Source organism: Python bivittatus, unplaced genomic scaffold, assembly GCF_059951505.1.
Source record: "Python bivittatus isolate LINGU-HERP-01145 unplaced genomic scaffold, Pbiv_v1 ctg000120_np1212, whole genome shotgun sequence".
NCBI lineage: Eukaryota > Metazoa > Chordata > Lepidosauria > Squamata > Pythonidae > Python > Python bivittatus.
Window position 1 is genome coordinate 5904280 of NW_028277037.1, and position 21439 is coordinate 5925718.

Consider the following 21439-nt stretch of genomic DNA (forward strand, 5'->3'; position numbering starts at 1 on the left):
CAAAGGCTCAACACCTGCTTTGCAGACAGACATGGACAAGTTCAGTGCCTGATATTTCCAGATTGGGTTGCAAACCACCTGTTGGAGAGACCCTGGAGAGATCTGTCCATCAGGGTTGGCATCACTGGGACCAAACTCTGACTTGAGTTTCTTCCTATTTGGGCAATCCTAGCATAGAGGCCAAGTAATTCTGTCATCTTAAGTATTTGAATGCTCAGATCACATCTTTATTTATTTTCCAGGAAGAAGAGGACATCAGGCATGTATTTTGATATGTGATTGAACATTCGCAGCATGGGAACTGAACTTTCCATGCCCTTGTTCAGGTTAAGCAACAATAAGAATGTTTGATTACATTAAAAAAGAAATCAATACATTTCCTTGGTCGAAGTCACTTTTGTTTTGCCCAGGTTTGCTATGCAGGGAAAGAGGCCCTGTTTATAAGGACTTGCAGATGATTTGTCATGAGGACTATTCTGTTATCTTCATTTGACCCCCTGACCTGATCTTTACCCTTTCACCTCCCTTGCTGCTTCCTAAACGTGTGTAACTTTTGGTCTTTCACTTGCCTGACCTGCAAGCTCATAAATAATGGGAAGGTCAGGAAAGTAATCAGGGAGCTAATTGTGCAGTTCAGCTTTGCTGAAGTGGGCCAGTTCTGTACGGTGCTGTGTCACCTGTAAGGGTGAATGACTAAAGGGGTAGGCTTAAAAAGGCTCTTTCAAGGGTTCTAGTTAAAAACCCTGCTGGGAGTGCCAAATCCAAATTGGTCTTTTGTTGACTGGATCTGTCAATAACAGAGGGGAAAAGGCTGATATTGCATGACTTACAAGATCACCGAATTTAAAATGGAATAGTTCCCGTTACCCGGGGTGACAAATTCATTTACATCCTGAAAATTGACAGTCTGCATTGGAATTCTTCAGTTGGGACTTTTCAAATCATCTGGGATGAACTAACGAAAAATAAGGGGGTGTCTCCCCAGGAACTGTTCTGAGATGTTGACAGTTCTTTAGTTGTGCTCTGCTTGAAACCCATTGTGGAATAAATTGGATAGGTGCAGCTGAAATAGGGGAGAAACAGAACTAAAATGCACACATGTGTACACACACACACACACACACACACACACACACACAAAGAGAAAGAGGGAGGGAGAGAGGGAGGGAGAGAGGGAGGGAGGGAGGGGCACCATTGTCAGGCAGAGAAAATCTGCATGTTTTTCTTCCAGTTCTTGTTAAAAAGGAGGAAAGAGAAGTTGTTCAATATTTTAAAAAGACAGAGAGAGAGAGAGAGAGAGACAGACAGACAGACAGACAGACAGACAGACAGACATTTGGAGAAAATTTCTTCGGTGAAATGTTTTGTGCCTGAGCACATATAGAATTTAGTTTCAAATTTAGTTTCAAAGAAACCAAGGAGTATACACTGATGTCTTTGAACAATTATCTCTCCTTGGCATCCTCAATCCATTAAATGGAAGGAGAAAATATGGTTTAGGGGAACCCTACTCTTAGCCATCATTCTAGAGAATTTTCGCTCTCTGAAAGAAACGGTCCACTCAGTTTCTCTGCCCGCAAAACTCTCAGAAGGCTGTCTCTCGGCAACTCTATTCATCTTTGCCCTGGATTATTAGCCGCAGAGTAGAATAATGGAGAAAACTGAAATATTCATATTGAGGAAAGTGAGGAAAGCAAAAGCTAAAATGAAAATACTTTTTACAAATCAGTGTTTCTCTTTAATCACTGTAAAGGATATATCTATATATCTGTTGGTCAGTTTATTGTCTGTCTAGACATCTGTCTGGGAGCAAGAGCAAGAGAGAACATACTACACTGCAAATTATTATTATTATTATTATTATTATTATTATTATTATTATTATTAAATAACCTTCTGAAATTTGGATTTCTGCTCTAGGCAATTTATCTTTTGGACCCCCTTGTGGATGCCTCTGCTGTATGACTTCTTCCTTTTCTCCCCAATTAACTTTTTTTCTCTCTCTCCTTCCTTTGCTCGCCCATATAAAAATGTTGGCTTCTGTTTAATTCTCCCCCATCTCTACCCATTGTACAATGAGCTTCCAGAAATGTTCTTCTCTTAGACTCCTCTAGATAACTATAATCCTTTTGTGTAGGATTTTCTTTAGGAAGATGACTCAATCTTCCGATTTTCTCCAAACACCCCCATCACAAAATGCAGTAACAGAATAATGTAAGTCCCACTGTTTTTATATTTAGTTTATTAAAAATACACTAGTAGACAAAACATGCAGAAATTAAAAATACATTACACTGCATCTAATTAAAAAAAGAAAAGCAAAGCACCTATTCATGCCTGTACTAGATACACCTAGGGAAACAATCCAGTCCAGAAACTTCTAACTGACATAGACATGGTACAACATTTGGCTACAATTCTAGTGATTTCCTAAATCTGGTCATTCAGTAGGTAATGGACAATTGCCATGTGAGAGTGGTCTGAATAGTTGTAATTAGAGAGGAGATTAACTCTGCCCTCCAAAAGCGATAGATAGGACATTTCAGAAGCATCTGTACGACTGTCTCAATTTCAGAGTTTGAGCAGATACATGAACGTTCCTGGTAAGAGATACCATTGTATCTACCCAATGCTACCATTGAGAGGAGAGCACCCAAATGGGCCAGTGTGAAGGCCCGCCTGTGAAATGGGACTAATAAATGATACAATATTGGAGAATTGTAAAAGGGGAGCGCATGAGCTCATTGTAGCAGAGATGAGAAGTGTTGGTTCTCTCTCTTTCTAAATCAAGATCTAACATTTTCTGCTTAAACTCTAGCATGGACACAGACTGGCCATGCCTCATTTGTTTCTTCCAAGAAGACCAGTATCTATCTGTAAGAACTAGTTGGGCTAGTGATTTGCCTCTCCAACTTCTTTCAAGCCAATACTTCAGCCAGCAGAACTGTCATCGAGCTTCAGCTGAGATACAGCTGAGTTCTAGCCAGAGAAGCATGTCAGGAACAGAACGGGAGATTTGGAGTAAGGATCTCAGAAACTTAGATTGTTCCGCTTCTAAGGCATGGGTGTCTCTGCAAGTGCAACATTATGCACCATACAAGAAAGCATTTTTGTTTGCAAGAGGGCACTGCAGCAGACCATTCTATTTTCTTTTTAATTCCTAACCCACTTTGTGTCTGCCTGAAATCACTGATTTTTTATCTTTCATGCCCTCCTAAATTGACTAGATATGTATGGGGAAAAAGAAGAAGAATGCTCAGTTAAACTCAGGTCATCCATATCCTAGTACAGTTTCTAAACAACTGATGATTGACAATCTAATTCCTCTTTTGGACAATAATGCAGTAAATGGCAATATTTCTCTTTTTCTAAGTAACCAATATGATCCTCTGGACTTATATGAAACCAGATCTGGACTTTCTTCCCCTCTAAGAGTTTCATGTCTGTTTGGGCATTCAGACAGCTCTGGGAAAGCCAACTCCTCACAGCCTTTGCTAGCAGCACAACCTTCCAAGCAAAAGTGTTGGCTCATTGCATTCATTGATAGTTATTCTGTTCTGGGGCCAAAGGATGGCACCTAACCTAATCAGGGTAGCTGACAGCATATAGCCAACTTTGGCTAACCTTAAAAAAAAATGAAAAGAAAAAGTGTGATTAGGTTAGCATTTAAATGCAACACCGCCAGGAAATACAGTGAAAATAAAACAAGAACAAAACTGGTATGTTCCAAGATAATCTGTCGCATTTTACTGTAGTCTGAAGTCTTAAAAAATCACAAGAGTGCAAACACATTGGTTTTAAAGGCAGGGATTAGAAAGTTTGTTTGTTGGCTATAGATAGTAATTCTGAATGGTAATAGTTGATAACAAAAAAATGAGGTTTTATATACTATGTGTAAAATTAAACATCTGTTAGCCGATAGAGATGTGACAGCCTTAGTTTATACAGTATCTTAAAAGAAGGTCTATAATGCTTTAGAAGCGAGGGGTCTTGAATATTTTAGGTTTAAAATGTTTTTTCTAATTGCTTTTATTGTTAGAAGATGTTGGCTTTCAGAAGCTGATAGTATGATACTGTGGTTAGCTTTCATGCAAGAATTTTGCATTTGATGCTATGCTGTTTATATGGTCTTTGTTAAATAGTGAAAGACCAAAATATACAGAACAAGGGGGTGGGTGGGCGGACAGGGTATTAAAGAATTATTAACTTACTTTTTTTAAAAAAAGAAATTGATTTTCAGAGGATGAAGCACAACAGGCAAAACTAAAATACTACATGTGTTAAACAGTCAGGGGAAAAAGTAAATAGCATTAAGATGGAATATGAATCAGCTTAAGGAAAACAAATTTTCCTTAAGGAGGTGCTCAACAATTAATTGTCTTGCAGCAAAAATTGATTGCAAGGAATCTGGCTAAAAAAACTGCAAGTCAAGGGAAAAGACTCTCCTATGAGATGAAGATGCCATGGTATATGGGCTATTTATTCATAAATTTTCAGCAGAAATGTATAGTAGGTGGTATCCCTTAGCCTGCCTTATATGATCTTGAAAATACTGGCTGTTAGCCCCATTAGGTACAGCAGACCAGAAAATCAACTCCACAGCAAGGCTAAAACCTCTTTTATTGAGATAGGCTATAATAAAAGTCTTGCAAGTCTTATTGTGTTGTACCTCCTCCCCCTTGGTATAGTTCAGTGAATTAGGGAAGCATCTGATCCACTTCCAAATGTTATCTCATTGTTCTGGACTTATAAATATTTCAGCCCCTTTTGCCTAGGTGATACTTCCTACATTGGCAGTACTTGGATGAGACACAACAAGGAAATTCCATGTTTGTACACTGGATTGAGAAATACAAACAAATGTTTAAGAAGAAGGCAGTGACAAAGTACTTGAGGCAGCCTCTAAAGCAGGATGTCTCAACCTTGGCCACTTTAAGACATGTGGACTTCAACTCCCAGCATTCCCCACCCAGTGTATGCTGGCTGGGGAATGCTGGGAGTTGAAGTCCACACATCTTAAAGTGGCCAAGGTTGAGAAATCCTGTTCTAAAGGCTACTCAGAAGCTGTAATTTATACAAAATATAGCAGCCCATCTGTTAGCAGGTAAGACCCACTACTCCAGATATACCTCCTAAATTATGGATATTACTTTGGTTGCCAATAGGCTTCTGTGTATAGTTATTAGTGCTAATATTGACCTACAAAGCCCAACATATCTAGGCTCATACAGAACCACCTACTTCATGTGGATCCTAGATGTCCAGTGTACTCAATTTAGGAGTGTCAGGGAGAGTGAGGAAGGACTCTTTTTTCTGTGATGGTGCCCACCCTTTAAAGCCACCTTCTGCCAGAGATCCAGATGACATCTTTACTCCTGAGTTTCAGGAAAACTTTGAAAACAGAACTACAAAAGGACATTTGGAGACTGACATCTCTTCATTCGATGTCCATTTACATCCTCTTGAATGTTATTGCTGATATATGATTTATACGGTTTTATGGCTGTTTTCTTTATTAAAAATATTGAGTGATTGGTGGTCTAGAAATACAGTAAGTAAATAAGGAAGTATTACTGCTAAGAAAACTACATGGACATGCTGTCGCCAGGGACTGAATTGAACAGGAGATTTTTTTTTTTTCCTCGTCTAGTAAATCTGTCTCTTTGAAACTTAACCCAAATGATGCTTCCTGAAAGAATGCTTATTTAATTCCACCAAACCACTGAACCATTCATCTTCCCGAGAGCACCTATTTGAGAATTGTTATTGAACACTTTGCATTTATATGGTGTTTTAAGACTATTCATAGCATTTGTGTGTGTTATCTTTAATCTCACGCCAGTGCTCTAATCTAGTTCAGAATTTCCCTCTTGACTGCTCTGCTCAGTTACACTCAGATGGTTACAGGTTGGCTTTTCAAACTACTTTTCCCTGAATACTATTACAGTTGTCATTATACATTTCTCCAATATTTATTTACTGAAGCAAAATAATTCCTCTCTAAAAAGCTAGGGTTAGGGCTTTTTATTAAGAATATAAAACTCATCCATCATGGGTTCTACAGCAATTAATTTGCAAGATCTTCAGGATACTGTAGCCAAGGAGTTGAATGACAACTGTTTTTTCTCTAGTCAACAATCCACACAGATTGTCCTTCTTTTGTAAAAGATGTATATGGAATAGCCTATGTGCTTCTAATAATTGTATAGGTAAAATCAGGATCTGAGCTTAGGAGGAGGAGGAGGAAGAGCAGGAGAACAAATGCCCCTTGAGACTCGTGTTGGGGTTGTCCTGCTTTTATGTTTGTTTGTTTAAAAAAATCTCTACCCAAAGTGGCAATTAATTATTATTTCTGAATTTTTCAAAAAGTACATTTTCTCAGTATGCTTTATATTCAAATACGCATTCTGGTGGGGTTTTTTTGGGGGGGGAGTTTTGTTTTGTTTTTTAGATTTGTGACCTGAACAATAACAATAATAGTAACAATAATAAAACATTGTTAAATACAACTGCAGCTTAGAATTTAACAATATCTTACAAGTTTGTGTTAGAGCTTGGATTGTATAGAAAGGTTCTTATAAACATTTTACCCCTTAAACATGGATTAGTGTAGCTACAGTACAAAAACTTTTACATGGGGGAAAAGGAAGATATTTGGAGAAATTAGCACAAAAGTTGTCTTAGGAGATTTATATAAAAAAATCATGAGTATTAAGATAAACTGTATATACTGTATGTCAGAATATTGTGAATGGCAAATAAATACTTTGGGAAGGTAGTGGTGATCTTGCACATTTTTTTTAAAAGTCCAGAAAATTGCTTTTCCAATGCAAACATTGATACACATCAGATTTCTCATGATTCCCACATACCTCTTTCAGTAAAGAATGGGATGTGGGTTTAGATAAAGTCATGCCTGCAAAGATATTTGCCTGACAAATCCATCAACACTTTCTCTGAAGGTCAAATAAAATGGTTTTTGTCAAGGGGTGGGTCCATATGTACTTGTCCCACTGCAGTTGTATTTCCTGCCTACACATATTAGTCTTTAAACATTCTTTAAGCACAGGAATAATATACTGCTCATTTACCTTTCACTTTCCCCAGGAACCTATACTTCAGTTTCAGTAACATTACCTTACCAGATGGTGGTCTAATTTAACTGGATTCATCATATCCTACAAATACAGTGAGTTGCTACTACTAATGTCAGGGGCCAGCTGAATTTGTTATCTTCCTCAGAAGAGGACCAAGCTGAAGAATGTGGCAAGCCATAAACCATAGAAGTAGGACAGTGTTTTCCATAACAAAGCATGACGACATCAAAATGATGCAGGCATTAGGACACCATCATACAAAGGATGCAACCCAGAACTTGTACTACAACATCTGATGCAAGTGTACTTGTATTATGACGCAGGTGATTCATTTGGATCCTCCTTCCCATGAAGGAAGCCCCAGTGCCAGCAGTGAAAGGCCAGTGGTAGGCCTATTGTTCTCTATGCTGAAACAGCACCTTGACCTAGAATTGGAGGCAAGACCCCAGCCTGCCATCAGGGATACCTGAAGCAACAGGTGGAAACCCAGAAGTTAGTGAGATGGAGTGGCACTGAGAGGGTAAGGCTCCTAATAAGGACTGAAGCTTTGCAGAATTAGGCCCTAGTAAATCAAGGCTGCTTAGCTATAGCTGTACCAGGCTAGGGAGTGCAGACGGGTTGAATATTTAAGGCTGCCTCAGAAGAGAAATTCCTTGCTGGAATAATTTCTGTGACAACTAATGTTGAAACCATGTATCTCACGTCAGTCTATGAAACTCTCTGAACACCTGGAATAGACTCCTTAAACACTTGACATCAGATGTGGATAGCTTGATGGAATCGTAATATATAGTACCTGGTCTGACTTGGACACTGCTACTGTCTGGCTCCTTGCAGCTTGGAAGAAAGGCTGATTTATAGCTTACAGCTCTAGCAAATACAATAGTAATCAGGCTTGATTTACGGGTTCTGTATTTACTTCCTGCTGGAGCCTCCCTATAGTGTGAAAAGTAAGGGGATATGAACCATTTGGAGGGATGAACTGTGATGTACCCAAAGGTCCCCTCTAAATTCTCTGCTTCAAATGTTCAATTGCTGCATTTGTTAATGGTTCACCACAAGGGCCCACAAGGGCCTTCTTACATTGCCTGAGAAGGCATGAGAATACACATCTGACAGTTCTGTTGGAATTGCCTCTTTATCATGCTTGTGGGGGAACCCTCTGAGTGACTTTGTGGAACCTGCAGCAGGACGTTGTATGGCACAGATTCAAGTGGGGGACACTGGCCCTTTACAAAGTGTTCCTACTAATAGTTCAAACTAGATTTGAAATAGATTCACAAAAGAATGAGTTAATGCACTATGAAATGCCTAGGTTTTTGTAGGCTTTTTCCAGCCAATGGCTGAGCTGCTAAGATGAACAGTATGGTCATTTAACTGCCCTTGCAACCAGCCATCAGTGAAAGCAAAATGAGACATGGACACTGCCATATAAGGAGAGAGGAATGTCAAAAGAGGAGGGAGGTTCATGAAAAGGCAGAGGGCCCCAAGAGCAGATATCTCACGTAAGATGGGTATTAGAACAAATAAGAGAAGACTTACCTACCTAATAGAGGTAGACTACAATAAGATCTGTAGATTTTGCTAGAATGTAACACATATTAAAGCTATTCTGTGTGCTAAAATACTGATTATTATTCTGATAAGTTTGTATCATGATCAAGAAGCTACCATAAGATGTGAATTTGGAAAAAAAAACAGGGTGGTTCAGAATCAAACATATTACAGGACTGGCATTAGAAGAGCTGTGAGTTGTGGGCTGTGAGCAAGATGAGGGGGTGAGAATTTTGTCCATATAGTCATTCCCTGACTTGATGGCACATAAATGACAAGCTAACTATAAAATTCTAAGTACTGTCACTTATCTCTAGAAGTTCTTTCAGTGTGTTTGTCCCTGTAGACCATTAGCTTATCAGGAGTTCAGGGGTGTGTTGCCATTGTTCTAGGATGCTTATTTTGGATATGTAGAATATTTTTATTTCCAGGGATTGTGAATCTCTAAAATGTTCAGAAAGATAAATGGCTCACAATTTGACAGAAAGATCAAATCTCAAATGGCAGATAGATCATGCTTGAAATGCATGGTCACAGCTTAAGCCATGTGATTAAATTCCATGACACAAAGCACAGGCTTTAGTTTCCCTGCAATTCAAAATGGTGGAAAAACACATAGATGAAATACATTTCATTTTTCCAGTCATGATGAATTACTGTACTGCAGTTCATAACAAAATCAGGACGCAAGGAAATCCAGTACGGTTATCAGAACAATAGCGTACAGTAGAAAATAGCAGGTATAAGGCATGGCAAATGAAAAACAAAACAAGACCACAAAACCCACAAAAAAACAAAGAGCATGCTACAACAGGAAGTAATAAATAGCTTTAAATAAAAGAGAAGTGTCAACCACTTGAGTTACTGTAATATTCACACTGCCAGATGTGTTCATATGGATTTTTTTTTTGGTTTACTTTCCATTCTCTGATTCAAGAGCTCAGCTCTATTCCTAGAATTAAAAGCTTTCCACATGGGCTTTTAGATGGCACCCCAGGTGGCTTTCATGCCTCTGGAGAATGATATGGGAATGCTGCTTTCATGAAAGTTTCTTTGGTTGAGTTCAAATTCCTCAGTGGTGAGAATCAGGGGTACCATATTCATTTATTGATCCAATCAATCAATCAATCAATCAATCTATACAACCACCCATCTTGCAACAGCTCCTCTGGGCAGCTAACATTAAAATAAAGTAATCAACAGTAAACACATGTACATAGCAGTGGTCGAAGACAACAACAATTACAGCCCATTTCACCCTTCTCATGGGCCCCATTAACCTCCCAACCCCCACACCCAGGAAAACAACCATGTTTTTAAGTACTTTCAGAATTCCAGCAGAGTCAGGGTCAGCTGATGATGGTGTCCCAGAAGGCAGATGGTGCAACAGAAAAGGCTCACTTCTTACGTTTCATCAGATGGCTTTGCCTGATAGATGGGATCCAGAGCATGACCCTTTCTGTGGGACCTAGTGGGGTAGGGTATCTAGACGGTAGAAACTAGTGAGGCAATCCCACCAAAAATCTGGTGGGACTTTATGATTAACAATTAGCACCTTAAATTGTACCCAGAAGCCTAGTGGAAACCAATACAGCTTGGGGAGCAGAAGTGTAACATGGACACATTGAAGTACACTCATAATTACCCTTGGCACTGCATCCTGAATCAGCTGGAGCTTCTGGATGCTTTTCAAGAACATGGTGAAGAGAATGTGGATGACAGTAGAGACCAGTGTTGGCTAGATTTTTGCTGATAAGTGATGGTACCCTGCATTTTTGCAGCCTAGTTCTGGTAGCCCTATTAAAAATCAATCACGTTCAAGATGAGGATTGTATGCTCCCTCTCTCCAGATACAGAGAAAGATAATTTCCAAGTGACTCCACAATCCCTGGAGTAGCTCTAATAGGATCAGCAGTTTTATGTATGTAAGCCTAGACCAAATGCAAAAATGTTCTAAAGATTCTGTTAAAATTGATTAAAGAGAAATGGATCTGTTGATAACAGATTATCAATGGAAACCAAACATGCATGACATGCTCCTGTTTCTCTTGGGCACCAACACCCAAGCCTAACATCTCCAATCAAAGGGAACAGCTGTTCAGCATGCAACCACCATAGAATTCATAGCTCCATGTGTACAGAATCTCCAGAGCCTGGCTAAAGATTGAGGTGCTTTCACTGCTGTTTTTGATGTAACTTGTCATAAGAAACCTAGTCTATCCCACTGGGTGTTTGGGAAGATGCTCAAGAGCTTTGAAAAAAATATTTCATGAATTCTAATTGTTGGAAGAGGATGATTTTTCTGTAAGCAGTTCTCTGGAGCTATGAACAGTAACACAGCTAAGCTTCTGCAGCCATGTGTCCTCATTCTATGGGGATGTGTGTATGTTCTGATGGTCCTTCAAGCGTTTAAAAAATGCATGAAACAGATGTAGCATTGTCCAAGTTAAGCACCTGCTCTACTACGTTCAGCCAGCATATGTGCTCATAATCTATATTCTTTTGGCATATCTGAATAAATTCTATACATGTGTAACTCTTGTCATGAGTTACACTGTTGTGGTGGAAACACTAACTTATGCACAGCTTTTAGGAAATATGTATTATTTGAAAATACATTGGGTGGGGGAAGCTGATTGTTCTTCCTCATCTATTCTAAAATACCTAAGTAGCCAGAATCTTGACACCATAAGGGTCATAACTGGATAACACAAAACCATTTTAGAAACTGATTTGCATGAATGATTATGTTAAAGAGGATTCCACAACACTTCCAAGAAAAGACAACCTGCTGTTTCCAGCATATGGATGATTTATATAAGTTTTTTTGCCACTTGGGAAACTCTTCAATATCAAGACATATAAAACCATAGAAATTAGCTCATCTCAGGCATTTTGCTTGATCACAATATTTTCGCTTGCATGCTCCCTACCTTGCTTTTTGGACAGGGTTCATGCAGTGTGGCTTATATGGACACTTATTCCGACTAATGGAGTCCAGCCAGATGTATCTATTGTGCCATTATTTTTCCCTTCTGGGTGTATATATAAAACTATCATAAGAAGTGCCTGTAGAGAGAAAGAAATGTAAATTGATTTTATTGGGAAAGAGACCAGCTTAGAACATTGAATGAAATCATCTGGTGGTGAATATCTTTTTGTACAGCTGGTGGAAAGTTTACTTTTTGGAAGACTGTCAGCCAAAAGGTTTACACCCTTCCTAACAATACTTGGACTCCTCTGACAAAGACATTATTTCAAGAATTTACAGCTTTTAGAATATAGTCATCTGGGACAGCTCCCTTAGTGTTTTTCCCTACTGAGTTAACAGAATGAGTTACCTTCTCCTCAGCCAAATAGTATTCATTCTTTTCGTTAGCTGGTGATAACAAATGAAGAGTTTTGTTACATTAGGGAGTCAAATATTTATTGTAAACCACCAAATAAGTAATCCATATCACACACATCATTGTTATGGCTCCCATTTACAGACCTTGGAAAGCAGATTTGATTGCAATATCATATGCAATTAGATTGTTTATTTTAAAGGCTTAAGTCTTCTGAAGTAGCTGGAAAATGTCATCAAACAAACAGTTATTGCTATGTTTGAAAAAGAGCTGATTGTATAGTTCTTTCTATCTTTTTATGAGAATGTCTCCTCTCACATCTCAGCTCATTCTTATATTAATGAGTTCAAGAAAGCAATGGGTTCCCCTCCCTGAAAAAAACAGATATATATAGACAAATTACCTCTCCTTAAATGTGAGGTATTCACATTTGTCTGGATTTGAGAGATAGGTGTACATTAATTCACGGATACCAGTGTGATAGAGATATTACTGAGTACTCTGCTAAAGTCCTGCTGCATGAAGTCAATGCAGTGAACTGAAAATCAAACCATGAATGCTTAACAAAATCCAATAATAAGATTTTATCTTACTGTCTTGCCCTACATATTAACTTAATCACTGGATGAAATGTGCATAAGATTTATCATTTACAAGATAAAGATCCCCTCAGTCTGAACTCCTCCATGCCATTTTCTTGACAGCAATAAGAAATGGATTGAAACTTCCTTCTTCCCATTTATCACTCAATAAAGAGCAAATATTTGAGATAGAGCTCCATGGCTTTGAATTGAGTGCTAGGCAAGTTAAAGATGCCCATCTCAATTCAAACTCCATTCTATGCTGTATTTGGATTTCCCACCAAGCACAGCATGGCCCTAAAAATATACCACACAGAGAAGTTGGATCTGAAATAAAGGAAAATGTGAGGATCTGGATCTCAGAAGGGAAAATGTACAAATAAAAGTGCAGCATGAAAAGGGACTGCTGACCCTGATTTCTTGGTGATTGGAAAAACTTGACTGGAGAAAGACTTTACATCCTTTGTTTGTGACACAAATATATTTATGGTAAAACCAATTTGATGTTCAATACAATATTAAATAAACTTTTTTTGCAATAGGCCCAAGAAGAGAAGGTTACATCCTGAGAAAATAGCAATAATAGAGCAAAATAATAGAGCAAAAATAGAGAGTTGAGGTGTGTCATGTCATACTTTAAGATGCACTTATAAATCGTTTTTCAATTTATGTCTTAAAATTAGCTTGGAGTGTTATTTTAGTGAAGTATTATATAATTATAAACACATGTATTGAGGAATAACTTTATTTTAGCAAACCTTCCTGGGGAAACAGCTGATTTCAGGGGAGTTTGCTTAAAGCAGGGTTCCTCAACCTCAGCAACTTTAAGATGGGTGGACTTCAGCTCCCCGAATTCTCCAGCCAGCATGGCTGGCTAGGGAATTCTGGGAGTTGAAGTCCACCCATCTTAAAGTTGCTGAGGTTGAGGAACTCTGGCTTAAAGCATTGTCCTCATCTTTAAAGCTAAAACCAGGTAAAGAAACACATGAATTGTTTAAGTTATTCCATGCTGATTTCTCACTACACCATTCAAGCCAACAAGCTTTATGTGAATTACATAACTGCAAAGTGCACAATGTGAAGCTACTCTGGTGCTTTGATTGGAAGTTGAAGCTGGTGTAGTACATGGTAGCCAGGTTGCTCTAATAGGGCACCTGGCCACCCCGCATGTTAGACTTCTGCTGAAGTAACTGCACTGGTTGCAAATTAAATGCCAAGTCAATTTCAAGATTTTGCATTGATAGATGAGACCTTCAACTATGGGAGAACTGGTTACCTCATGTGCCAACCCCCTTCACCCTTACAGATCTGGTTGATCATGAAAAACATCAGAGGGCCACCATGCACTGAGAACAACACTATGTCCTTTTGAGGCCAGTCTTCTTTGGGACAGTGCTGTTTCCTGAATTTTTTTTTTTTTTTATCTGCACCCAGTCGTTACCAACTCTGCAGTGACTGCTTTTGGACGAGTCCTTTGCAGTTTTCAAGGCAAGGTGTTTCGGAAGTGGTTTGCCAGAGCCTCCTTCCTACAGCAGAGCCCAGCTGGCGAGCGCAGGAGGCAGGGTTTCCATTGCATCGCGCCTTTTTCAGGCGAGTGCAGCTTCCGTGCTACCGGCAACTACTCCCAACTCCTTTTGCAAGGCGCTGCCAGCATTTTTCCTCCCACTGGAGTGAGAGTACCCATTTATCTACTCATGTGAGTTTTCAAGCTGCTGGGTTGACAGGAGCTGGGGAGGAAGCAGGAGCTTACTCTGCTACGTGAAGGCTGGGCTCGAACCACTGAAGTGTCGACCATTTCTGGCCGGCAACTTTCAGCGTCATTAAGCTGCTGCGCCACTGCGTCCCCTGGAATTATCTCTCCTCTAAAATGCAGGAGGTGCCTTTTAATCATGCCTTCTAGGCCTGTCTCCAAGATTTGTCTTCTCAATCCTGTTGAATGGAACTAACTAACTAACTAACTATCCCAGGCTCTGTAAGCTAACTCACCAAAAGACAAAGAGGCACTAACAAAGAGTTCCTATGTATTCTGAATGCAATTGACTGAAGTTGTACTCTGAAACATCTTGACTATCAGGGTGAGTCATTGCCAAACCAATCTCTATATTTTGATGATTTTGGCACGTTACTGGAACTTAAAATTTGTTCCTGAAACTGGATTGGAGCTCAGTCAATCTCTGACTCCATGTCAGTATTACATATACTTAATTATTAATCCATTCCATTCAAGCTCCACATCATTCTGTGAATCAAAAACAAACAAGAAAGTGTGTATTTCTTTTTGTAATCACTGGCTAATTGACATATTTTTTTTAATACATCTTTCCATGTAGCTTTTCCTTAAATATGCCTTTTATGTGCTCATTTTTTCCTAATATTTGAATTTTTTGCACCTTTCCCTAGCACACACATTTTTGTATGCAGCTTCCCTAAGTATAGATATGTTTGTTATACAATGTTTAATTCCAGATGTCTTTTAAGACAAATGCTAATGGAGCCTATAAACTACATGTCTGTTCTGCTATACTCTATTGGTTCAGCCTGGGCAAATGCCATTTTCCTTGGAAAAAAAACTGTGATTTTTTCCCCCAAAAAAATCCCTTTCTGTAAATACAGTAGTACAATTGTGTTCATTGCAATGCACAACAATAGTGTAGCCTAAAAGCCTAAAATGCAGGTATGCCTGAATGCAGACTAACATGAAGAAGAAAAAAAATGGAAATGGATTAAATCCACATCTCTGAGAGTTATTTAGAGGGGGAAGAAGGTTGGGTTCATAAGATGACTTCATAATGCTGAGTTCACCCAGAATACTCCTCTGGTGATGTAATTTGTTTGATTCTATTGCATTTTTAATCTGGCTTTTCAAAAGAAGATGTTTTTGGTTTTGTCTCATTATCACTGATTAAAAAAAAAAACGAGGTGGAAACCTTAACCATGATAACCTACAAGACTCATAACAAATATATATACATTCCACACCCCAATAATTACTTTAAAAATTAGATTAGAAAGTGAATATCTAGGATGCAGTTCTGGATATGCTTACTGGGTAAGAATCTTGATTGACTTCTATGAGAGTGACTTCTGACTTAAAAGATGGTCACTTTCTGCTTTTTTTTTTTTTAAAAAAAAAAAACCCTTTGTTGGCATTGAAAAGGATGATGATTTAATAATTTTTAAATGAAATTTAGATCGTAAATTTTATGTAGTAGAAGTTGAGAAGTAAAGTTGTAACAGCTTGTTGCCCTTTTAGCACAGCTGGTGTCTTCTTGGCGCGATTTCTTGTAGCTTGATGTCAAGGCTCATTACTAAACATCTGATACCTCTTTGGATGAAAATCTGCAGAATTAGCAGGTATTCTGGCTCAGATTTAATATGATCAGGATTCCATATATTATCTATGCTATATTATTTTATCTGACAACCACCTTCAACAATGCATACATGAGAAACCCACAGAAAAGATCTTTAGTGCTTATTGTCAACTGCAGTGATCTTTAGCATTTAGCAGCAAGCAAGGAAAATCAATATGAGCTTCTAAATATGTAACAGTGTCATACATAGTTTGATGAGTTCTATTTAGGCCAACTTTCCATAAAGTGATATCCTAAAATTCTGGAAACCACCAGGCTGGGAGAATTGAGATAGATCATACCCTATAATGCTAAGGTTCTATATAACTTGGCATCTTGATCTGATGTGGAATTACTAATTCATATCAGTTCTTCCAAGTTCAAACACACTGATAATAGAAGAGAAATCCACAATTTTTTTTTTTTTTTGGTTTCTTCATAGCAAAACAATAGAATTTAAGAGAACTATTAACTTCAGCCTTGATTCTCAGTACTTTTCCTTATGCTATTTCTCAGTTTATATAGCTTAATATCAGATTTATATATTCCTTTCTCAAGGAATCATAGAAGCATAGAATTATGGCTCTGGAAGGGCCTATAAGAATCACCTCCCTGGCAATGTGCAGGAGAAACAATTAAATCATTCTTGAGAGGTGGCTATCCAGCCTCTTCCTAAAACCCCCCAGAGATGGAAATATGTCAAACCAATGTTAGGTTCCACTGCCCTACAGATCTTACCACCAGGAAGTTTTTTCCTTGTATTTAAATGAAATCTAAGTAGCTGCATCTTATACCCATTATTTCTGATCCTAGTTTCTGTGACAGTGGAAAATAGTTCCTGACTGTCTTCCCTATGGCAACCTTTATTTACCTGAACATGGATATCATATTTCCCATCAGTCTTTTCTCCTGACTGAACATCCCAAGTTCCTTCAGCCTGTCCTCAAGCCCTCAAGAGGTCAGAGCATCTTCCATGGAGATCTCCCTTCCTTTTTATCCCCACAACAAAAAAATCTATGAGGTAGGATAGGCAAAACAAGGGTAAGAAACCCAAAATCATCCAGAGAATTTCCATAGCTGTGGGTAGACTTCAACTTGTCTGTCCTAGTCCTAGTCCTATATGTTAACCACTACAGCATATTATCTCTCAAACTCTCAAAATTTTCATTCAGTGAAGACCAGGCCAAAAATGCAGATATCTATGTAGAGTAGATCTTTGTAGGTCAAGATATTGATCAATCCCATTCTTTTATAGACAGCAAACAAATCTTGCTGATTTCTATAACAAGTCCTTTCCTGACTGATTTTCCCAAAAATCTTCAGCTTCTTTGGGTGCTGTTCTCTAATTGCTTTATACATTTTCCTTTCCTTAAGACAGTGAGAAGTTCAAAATGAGATGCCATAAAAAATAATGTTAAGTGAAGAGTCAGAATCCAGAATGGGTTTTTATGTTTATTTCAAGCTTATTATAGTGAATATATCTCTATCTCGATGGCATTAACACCTTGACCACAATAGTACTTTAAGTCTCATGTACTTTAATGGATATTAAACAGAATTGGAATTTTGGTCTTAATTAAAGAACAACTTGGGTAGTGTGGTTGTGGTTAGGGTAAAGGTAAGTAACGTTCCTTGGTGTTCTTCACATATATCTGTGAAATAATATATTCGTTCAGGGAAAACAGCAAGGCCCAATTATGGACAGGTCCCCATCTGATAAAAATTAAGAAATAAAGCTACTTTATCCTGCTTTAACAGCATGAAGTGATCAGATCTATGAAATAAAGTGAATGCCTAAGATAAAAATAAATGATTTGACTCTGTTCTTTTTATTTAAAAAAATGGCTGGGTTTTAAAAAGACTTCTTTTCATGTTTAGAATAGATTATCTTGTAAGGGTTTGTTTTTCAATGTTTCAGATGTTACCATTTGCAAATTTCCTGGAGTGCAACAAGGCAATGTAGACAGCCTGTAGATATTTGTATTGAGAACCTGTCTACATGTATGTTGAAGCATAATTTGGGCCTCATTTTGAAGACGGTTTGGAGGGTGGTGATATATAACACTCTAACTACGTATCTATATGCAACAGAGCCAAGAACCACATACTTGCAGAAAACTGCTGGAATGTAACTCACCACAGTGTGCACTTTGTACTTTCAAAGATCTTATATTCATTCCTGGTGCCTAAGATGAATGTCCTAAGCAAGCCAAATGTGAAAAGTATAACATGCAGATCCATTTTTAACACCAGACACCAACTGTGGTGTTTGATGCTCCCAAATGCTGGTTTAAAACAAAACCGCAGCATCTTGTAGAAAAAAGCTTGTCACAACTATCTTATGTCCTCCACAATGTGACCCCAGAGTGACTTACCCAGTTACAATCTAATCTTTAAAAATGCTATATCCTTTCTCAGTAAACAGAAGGTATTAATGACCAATGAGTGCCTTCAAAGCTTAAAACAGTGAAAAATCTCAGCTGATCCCACTTTCTCCAAACTTTTGAACATCAGACCTTGTGTGGTCTTCCAGACTACTTTTGATAGTTCACTGCACATTCACAAAATAAAACTCCATAATGGTTTAAAGATGTGTCTTCTCTCTGTCCAGCCCACATCTATGGGTATGTGTAACTGAGATGTTTCTTGTTTATATAGTACATTAAGCGAACCTATTTTCTGGGTAACTCTAATCAGAAAAAGGAAAACAGATTTTTCTTATCAGTCATACAAATATTATTACAGCATATATCATTTTCTACCACATAAATTCTTCTACATGTATGGGTTTTGCACAGAAAATAATCTGTATTTAATTTAAGAATTAATCAAATGAAAACTGAATATTTCAGGAATATAGTATATATCTGTGTGTGTGCAAGAATAAATTAGCATTTTATTATCATATTTATCATATTCGAAGTCTAGATAACACGTTCATTCATTTTAGGTTCTCTTGGACTGAGTTCCGAAGAAATAATCCTTAAAATGGTACAAATATCCAGCCCTTCTCCATTCCTGATTGAAAAGAAAACACAGGTACACATATTTGCTATTACATTTTTAGACCATATCTACAACATTGTACTTTCTATTCTAAACTCTGGCAACCTCATTCAAAACAATTCTCTATAATTAGAAAACCACTTTTCTTCTACAATGAGAATATAGTTAATTAACCTCATTTCTAAAATAATTGTGATTGACTGTGTGACTAAATGCTAAGAATATTTGGCTTATAATTTAGAATAAATGATGAGCCAATTATTGTTAGCTTTTAGTCACACAGCCAGTCCTAGTGATTAAAAAAAATGTGGTTAATTAACTGTTTTGTGTACAATCAAAGGTCTTCTAAAAAAAATGCACACTGCAATCTTTTGCTTATTTAGGTAAGCGATGGCTCCCATTACAGGGTTCCAAAAAATCTGGATGACCACTAAAGGGCAGCCAAATGTTTGAATTTTCTGTATATTTTTCTTGTTATCAAGAGGCCATCTGGATTTTTGTAGCCCAGATAGGGTCACCCTAAAGTAAGCCTCCATTAAGTCACCAACGCTTTGTATCAACTAAATAATGCATAGGATGGAATCCCAAGGTTGTAATATATTATTGACTTACCTGCAGTAGACTTGCATTTAAGAGTAAACTCATCACAAACTCTTGTCCAGAATGTGCTTATTTAGAAGATAGTTTCCAATCATGGGCTGGCAGAAGGGGATTTCCACTTTTTAATCCTTACTGTAGGAATATTTTTCATGCAATAGGTGGAAAAGGCAGACTATGCATGCTAATTATTTTATTGTTTAGCTCTACAAGGCACCCAGTAAAGCAGCATTGCAATGCATACCCCTGCCTTGATAGGCCGTTATAGATTTGCATGGACATGGTGATGAACATCGGAAAGGGATGGAGCTGGACTCCTGATGGGCTTTTTATCGTTTGAAAGTGAAAAAAAAAGGATTGCAGTCATTAACCAGCACAAACATTTCATCATTTGCATCATCCCCACCTCCCTCCCTTGCTCACCCATTTATTGATTTGTAAAAGTTTTAAAATATCAAGAGACCTAGCCCAAAGCTAGGCAATGAACATATCCCAGAAAACCAAAGAAATGAGTAATACCATGTAAGTCCGTGTTTCTCAAGCTTGGCAACTTTAAGATGGGTGGACTTCAACTCCCAGCAAGCTGGCTGGGGAATTCTAGGAGTTGAAGTCCACCCATCTTAAAGTTGCCAAGCTTGAGAAACACTGATCTAAGCTATAAACACTAATGGATGGAAGTGATAAACATGCATATAAATAGAAATACAACGATACCGCATTGTCAGAGCTGTTGATGAGCATGAAAACCCACCTTTTTAAAATATAGGGAATAAACCATTAGAGTTTTGGCACTGGTTCAGTTTTAGAACTTTGGGAAACCTTCAAAGAGATCTGCCACTTAATGGAGGTTCATATGAAGCACCTTTCTGGAGTTGTTTCACAAAGCAATATATATCCATCAACACCTGCAAGAAGCCATTTCAGCTTCATAATTATAATATGCATGCCAGGACGTGCAAATGACCTAAGTATGTAATTCACATTTTTTGCACAATGGTGTCATGGCATTTAGCAGATCTTGGAAATTGGCTGCCCCTGAGATCCATAAAAGAATTCCTTGGCATCCCCAAATTCTGTATTTTTAATTATATGGTTTGATCTCCACCATTTGCCTTTGGGGGATGGCTAAGCTCACCCTTCCATTTCTAAAAGTAAAACTAAGGTGTTGAATTGTTTCCTTTTGGGCAAGTTCCCAGAATCTCTTTTGGCAGTTGTGCTGGAACCTCTCCCAACTCTCTTTTGGATATATTGCTCCTGACTAGAAGCCTCTTGGAACTGATGGATGGGACTTTAGATGGATAAACTCATCACAATCAGTTGCATTATTAGCTATGATAAGCTTATCAAAGCCAGTTGCATAAACATGATCACTTTTCATGGGACCATTCTGTGTCTAATCTTTTGCTGCACATTGTAATAGTGCACTTGTGGTATCCGGTGAGAATTTAAGTTCTAATTATACTCCTTTGTTTTCAAATGAGAGATCAAACCATATAAGTAAAAATACGGAATTTTGGGACCCCAAGGAATTCTTTTATGGAACTCAGGGGCAGCCAATTTGCAAGATCTACTAAAACAGATTTTGCTATGGCATGGCTGACAAAGCCATATGGAAACTACCAAGATGAGTATTTCTTTGTATAGATGTTTTGAAACGTACGTACAGTACAGTAAGGGGAAAGAGCCGATAAAGAGAGAGAGAGAGAAAAAAATACAACAGGAAATTTTACATTGAAAAAAAAATGCACCACAGATGCATTAAGGAAGCTAGCACTCAAAATGGTTTCTTGGAGAACTTATGTTAACACATTAGGGGAAATTGTATACAAATGCTCTGCATGCAAGGGAAAGTTGTGAATAAGGAGTATTACAAATGTCTTTAAAATGTTTTCTTCTTCAACAGG

The 21439-nt window shown here is 38.0% G+C and overlaps 1 long non-coding RNA gene across 2 annotated transcripts in view; it reads right to left on the bottom strand.

Moving 5' to 3' along the window:
• Positions 1-19805, bottom strand: part of LOC148216595 (uncharacterized) — a 77978-nt gene extending 58173 nt beyond the window's left edge. For both annotated transcript variants that reach the window (XR_015795111.1, XR_015795112.1), the window contains exons 1-2: positions 19551-19805; positions 11585-11720 (exon numbers count right to left, since the gene is read on the bottom strand). This is a non-coding gene — a long non-coding RNA (uncharacterized LOC148216595). The remainder of the gene's footprint in view (positions 1-11584; positions 11721-19550) is intronic.
• Between the last annotated feature and the right edge of the window lie 1634 nt (positions 19806-21439).